This window comes from Lucilia cuprina, chromosome 6 (assembly GCF_022045245.1).
Source record: "Lucilia cuprina isolate Lc7/37 chromosome 6, ASM2204524v1, whole genome shotgun sequence".
Classification (NCBI taxonomy): domain Eukaryota; kingdom Metazoa; phylum Arthropoda; class Insecta; order Diptera; family Calliphoridae; genus Lucilia; species Lucilia cuprina.
In genome coordinates this window covers 16,004,009-16,009,716 of record NC_060954.1, presented here as the reverse complement: position 1 = coordinate 16,009,716, position 5,708 = coordinate 16,004,009, and the positions used below count along the sequence as shown (strand labels likewise).

Below are 5,708 nucleotides of genomic sequence, written 5' to 3'. Positions count from 1 at the left end.
GTCTAGTCTATAGTCTAGTCTATAGTCTAGTCTATAGTCTAGTCTATTGTCTAGCCTATAGTCTAGTCTATAGTCTAGTCTATAGTCTAGTCTATAGTCTAGTCTATAATCTAGTCTATAGTCTAGTCAATAGTTTAGTCCATAGTCTAGTTTATATTGTAGTCTATAGTCTAGTCCATAATCTAGTCTATAATCCACTCTACAGTCTACTCTACAGTCTACTCTACAGTCTACTCTACAGTCTACTCTATAGTCTACTCTATAGTCTAGTCTAAAGTCAAGTCTTTAGTCTAGTTTATAGTCTGGTCTATAGTCTAGTTTATAGTCTATAGTATAATCTATAATCAAGTCTATAGTCTAGTCTATAATCTAGTCTTTAGACTAGTCTATAGTCTAGTCTAAAGTCTGGTCTATAGACTAGTCTATAGTCTAGTCTATAGTATTGTCTATAGTCTAGTGTATAGTCTAGTTTGAAGTTCACACCTGTTTAAAAACGATATTTTTCAAAATTTTCTGTTTTGAAATTAAAAGTAATATAAGTAAAGGAAAGTTTCTTTTTTTTTGCAATTAATTTGTATGATCAAACCACTTAATAATTTGTTAATATACAACTGACTGACACCTTTTTAAGCATAAAGTTTAAATAAATATTTTGAAAATCTTAAAGTTTGTTTAAGTTTTAACAAATTTATTATGTTTATCAATGACAAAGATAGAAAATTAACAATAATTGTATTGGAAATATTTTGCTAATTTAAAAGGTTTTTTTAACATACTTTTATTTTGAAAAAATAATAAACAATGTTATTATTTATTTGTGTAGTAGTCAAAGATGGCCGAAAAAAATAATAATAACAAATTTGCTAAACAATAAAAATAGAGGAAGTGTCAAAAAAAATAATGATAAGGCAAGGCAGATCACTTATAAACATAGGAAATTTTATTTTTTTTAGTTTTCTAGTTAAAAACTAATAATTTAACAAATAATTCTTCCTGATTACGTTTAAAACATTTCAATTAAATGGAATATTTTTAAAATAGAAATTGTGCAAAAAAAAAAAAAAAAAAAAAAATAAATAAAACTTGCTTTAAAAACTATTTCTAATTAAACAATGAAAAAGCTTATTTTCTAACAAAAACAACTAATTTAATATTTGTTTGGTTTTACTATTCAATTAAAAGCATTTCGTGTGTCATAATATAAATATCAAAACATGTCTTTGATAAAATTGAGTTTTATATCAGGGTTGTATTTTTTCTTATCAGCTGTTTTGATGTTTGTTAGTCTGGCCAGCCCATATGTTTTGAAAACAAGTTTTTTTTTCAATTATTAAAACATTTTTTTGTATTGAATGCAATTTGATACAGCTGTCGTGACTTAGGTAAAAAAAATGCTTTGTAAGGTGATTTCTGTTAAATTACTTAATTAACAGTAAATTATTTAATATATGCAAAGTGTAGTGTAAATTAAAAAAGGGCTACCGTAAAGATATTATATTAAAAATTCTTTAAAGCAAAAATTTTTTTTACAAAATATTAAAAAACCCTTAATGTTTGTTTATTAATTATATAAATACTGTTAACATTCTATCATTTTGTTAAAACATTGACAAGGCATTTAAAAACTTTAAGGTTTTTTTTTAATATTTTACCTTGTCACACTATTATTTGTTTATAATTGAGTTAATAACTATTAACTCTATACTTTTTAATATAGAAATAATAATTAAAAATCCAAATTTGGTTTTCTAAACAAAAATGGTTTTGAAATGATAATAATATACTAAATAATTAATACATTTCCGTAATAACATTACTTAAGTAATAACATTTTTCTATTCATTAAAATAATAATTTATTATAAAAAATAAAAAAAATTAATTAAAAGTTTTAATGGAGATTTTCCATAGAATTGTAATTTTAATTTTGTTAGTTCTAGCTCTAATACTTTCCCAGATATTCGAATATTTAATTCAAATGGAAGGTGCCAGGCCCTCAATTGTTGTTCCGGTAATTTTTTCTCTAAATGTTCAAAAGAATGTCAAAATAGTTTGGGAGTTGCCACGCCCCTTTTCTGTAGTGCAGATCAAAATTTCCACTAAATCTTTACATGGATGTCAGAGTTGCAATACTTATTTGAAAATAAGAATTTTTGTATTTAATTCATGTTGGAAGATGCTACGCCCTAAAAACTTTACGTTTCGAACAAGTTTTCTACTTTGAAACAGATCCCATTTGATTTTATCGAGAACAGTATAAACCATAGCTAAAAACTTTATTTTGAAGGCAATTGATAGACAATTTTGACGATAAACGAGCTTTTTAAATAAAGGAGACTTCAAGCTTTTGAACTGCCTCGAAGGTGTCACGCCTCTGCTAGTCCGGTCAGAGTTGCAATATTTGAGAATTAGAACGCTAATAGCTTCTCAGATATAAGAATTTTTGTATTTAATTCGAAAATGTCACGCCCAAAAAAACATTATTTTGAAGGTAATTGATAGAAAATTTTGATGATAAACAAGCCTTTTATATAAAAGAGACTACAAGCTTTTATAGCGTCTAGAAAGTGTCACGACTCTGCCTACTCGTCCGGTCAGAGTTTCTACATTTGAGGATTTTAACTCTATTAGCTTGTCAGATATTAGAATTTTTGTATTTAATTTATTTCGAAGATACCACGCCCAAAAAAACTTAACGTTTCGACCAAGTTTTCAACTTTGAAACGGATGCAATTTAATTATCTTCATGGGAACAGGATAAAACAGAGCTTTAACCTTTATTTTGAAGGCAATTGGTAGAAAAGTTTGACAATTAATAAACTTTTTAAATTAAGGAAAATTCACGGTGTAATAACGTCTAGAACAGGATGTTTCTTTAAAGTCTATTTTAAGACTGATTTGATATAACTCAAGTGATGACAATTCTTCGGTTTAAGAATTGAAAAGCGCAACATTTGGTTTAGAATTAGATGAACATGTCATAGATTTCATATGTTAAGCAGATCCTGGTATTAATATGGAGATTTAAAAATATAGCTTGACTACTTCCACGACAAATATTGTCACAATCGGAGAAGGTTTATATCAAAATTAGAATAACATACGTCCACATAGCCAAGGAATTATGAGTTTAGGTTTAATAAATTCATCTTTATAAATCCCCACAGTTTTAGTACAAAATATGACAACTTTAACAGGTAAATTGACGTTTAAACTATTTACACATAAAACTTTGATTCTTGTTCACTAAAAGTGATTTTGAATTACAACATGCGCCCACATAGCCAAGGAATTATGAGTTTAGGTTTTAAAAATTCATCTTTATGAAGCCCCCACAGTTTTAGTACAAAATATGGCAACTTTGACAGGTAAATTGATGTTTAAACTATTTACACATAAAACTTTGATTCTTGTTCACTAAAAATGATTTTGAATTACAACATGCGCCCAAATAGCCAAGAAATTATGAGTTTAGGTTTTAAAAATTCATCTTTATGAAACCCCATCGTTTTAGTACAAAATATGGCATCTTTGACAGGTAAATTGACGTTTAAACTATTTAGACAAAAAATTTTGATTCTCGTGAAATGAAAATCAATATGTTTATGATGTATCCATAAGATTTTATAAATTTCTTAAGGGAACCATAAAAAAGAAGGGGTTTTTTTTTAACGATTTACAAGTTTTGAACACTTTGTTTTTAAAATTCAGGGATTTTTAAATTTAATTAAATTACTCTTAAGAATGATAAAACTTTTTATTAAATGTTTTTAAAATTATAAATAGTTTTTGAAATTTAAAGAATTATTAGAGTTAACAATGGTTTTTAGATTTTTTTTTTTAAATTTTCACTCACTGCTTTAGAAATTTTAGAATATATTACAAAATTTAATATATTTCTTTGATTTATTAAAAATTACACTTTGATTTAAACGATTTTTTAATTTTTTAATAATTTTCCACAATTTTTTTTGTGTTTTAAGTTAATTTTTCTTAAAAACTCTTAGCCTTGCCTTTAAAAAAGCACTTATTTGGCAACACTGTTAGCAACAAAGACAACAAAATTAAAAATCTTGTATTGTGTTGAAAAAAAAAACAGCGAAAACACACAACTCAAGCGAAATAGGAACACAGTAAAAAAACACGCCAACAACAACAAAAACAACTACTACAATACAAACTACACAAAAGTTAAAGATACAAGAGAAAAAAAAAACACGAAAACACTTAAAGAAATTTTAGGGTAAAAATGTCAACAAATTTTGTTTGTTTAATAAAAAATTTTATGTTTTTCTTGTTTTAAATGGTTTTTTGTTTACTTTTATTAAATTTCTATTATTTGTTATTAAATTTTATTTGCATATTTAAAGAAAAACAACAACTATAAACAATAACACGTACGCACAAATGTAAAAACGATTAATTATTGGGGTGTGTAAGCGTGAGTGTGAAAATTTTACAGATTTCTGTTGAAAAAAAAAATTCCCCACAAAAGCAAACACAAAACTGACGTTATAATTATTGTTGTTATTGTATTTATATGTTTTATTATGTTTTTTTTTCTTTTATATTTTCTGTCTTGTCTCACGACCTCTTCACTAGTTTTATACACTAAACGAAGACGTCGACCACTGGACAGACGGATTTTAATATTAACCACGATGACGACGACTACAATGACGACGACGACAGCGAAACACACCAACAACAAAATTTATGCACATTTCGTTTTCTTTAAATACAACGTTAATGTTTTTTCTATACAAAAAACATAAAAACTTAAAACTTGTTTGCAATTTTATCTTTTCGATTTTTTTTTTAATTTTTTTTTACGATTTTTTACCTTTAAAATTTGTTTTCTCGTTTTTTTTCCTTCTTTAAATACACGAATATCTCGAAGTTACGTTGAGAAATTTCTGTATGGAATTTTTTTATTTCTTTAATTACAAAAGAAATTTATTTATTTTTTCTTTCTTTATAACTTTTTGTAAGATATTTTTATATAAAATTAATAATATTTTTCTTTTTTATTTAATATTTTATTTGAAAAAATGTACAATTTTTTCTTTTTTAAATATTTTTCACCAGCTTTTTCTTTTCTATATTATACATATAATTTTTTTTTCTTCTTCTCTGATTAACTTAGTATATATATAATATTTTTTCTTGCTCACACGCTTTAGTTAAAATAATCTTTTAGTTTGTTTTCTATTTTGTATCCGTTAAATACGTCCGCTTGAAACGAGTTGCCTGGCTAGACTGAGTGAAAAGAGTAAATTAACTAACTGCTTTTAATAAACATTTTAAAGATTTTTACTAGATATCTCTCTTACTCTCAGTGTAAAATATTTGCACTCATTCTCTCTATCTCTCCATCCCTCATTTATTTTATTTCTTTTACGTGTAATCCAGGTATGGCAAATTTAGTACTTTTGTTCTTTTCGATATTTTCAATACTCTTTTAAACATATAAACTAGTCTATTGTCTAGTCTATAATCTAGTTTATAGCCTAGTCTATTGTCTAATCTGTTGTCTAATCCATAGTCTATAGTGTAGTATATTGTCTAGTCTGTTGCCTACTCCATAGTCTATAGTCTTGGCAATAGTCTAGTCTATAGTCTTGTCTATAGTCTAGTCTATAGTCTAGTCTATAGTCTAGTCTATAGTCTAGTCTATAGTCTAGTCTATAGTCTAGTCTATAGTCTAGT

General features: G+C 25.9%; 1 protein-coding gene across 1 annotated transcript in view; it reads right to left on the bottom strand.

Annotated features, from left to right (window-relative positions):
* The window catches only part of LOC111684638, a 25,002-nt gene extending 19,955 nt beyond the window's left edge, over positions 1 to 5,047 (bottom strand). Inside the window, exon 1 of the mRNA XM_046955448.1 lies at positions 4,843 to 5,047. The gene's annotated coding sequence lies outside the window, so the exon portion shown is untranslated. The remainder of the gene's footprint in view (positions 1 to 4,842) is intronic.
* Positions 5,048 to 5,708: the final 661 nt, after the last annotated feature.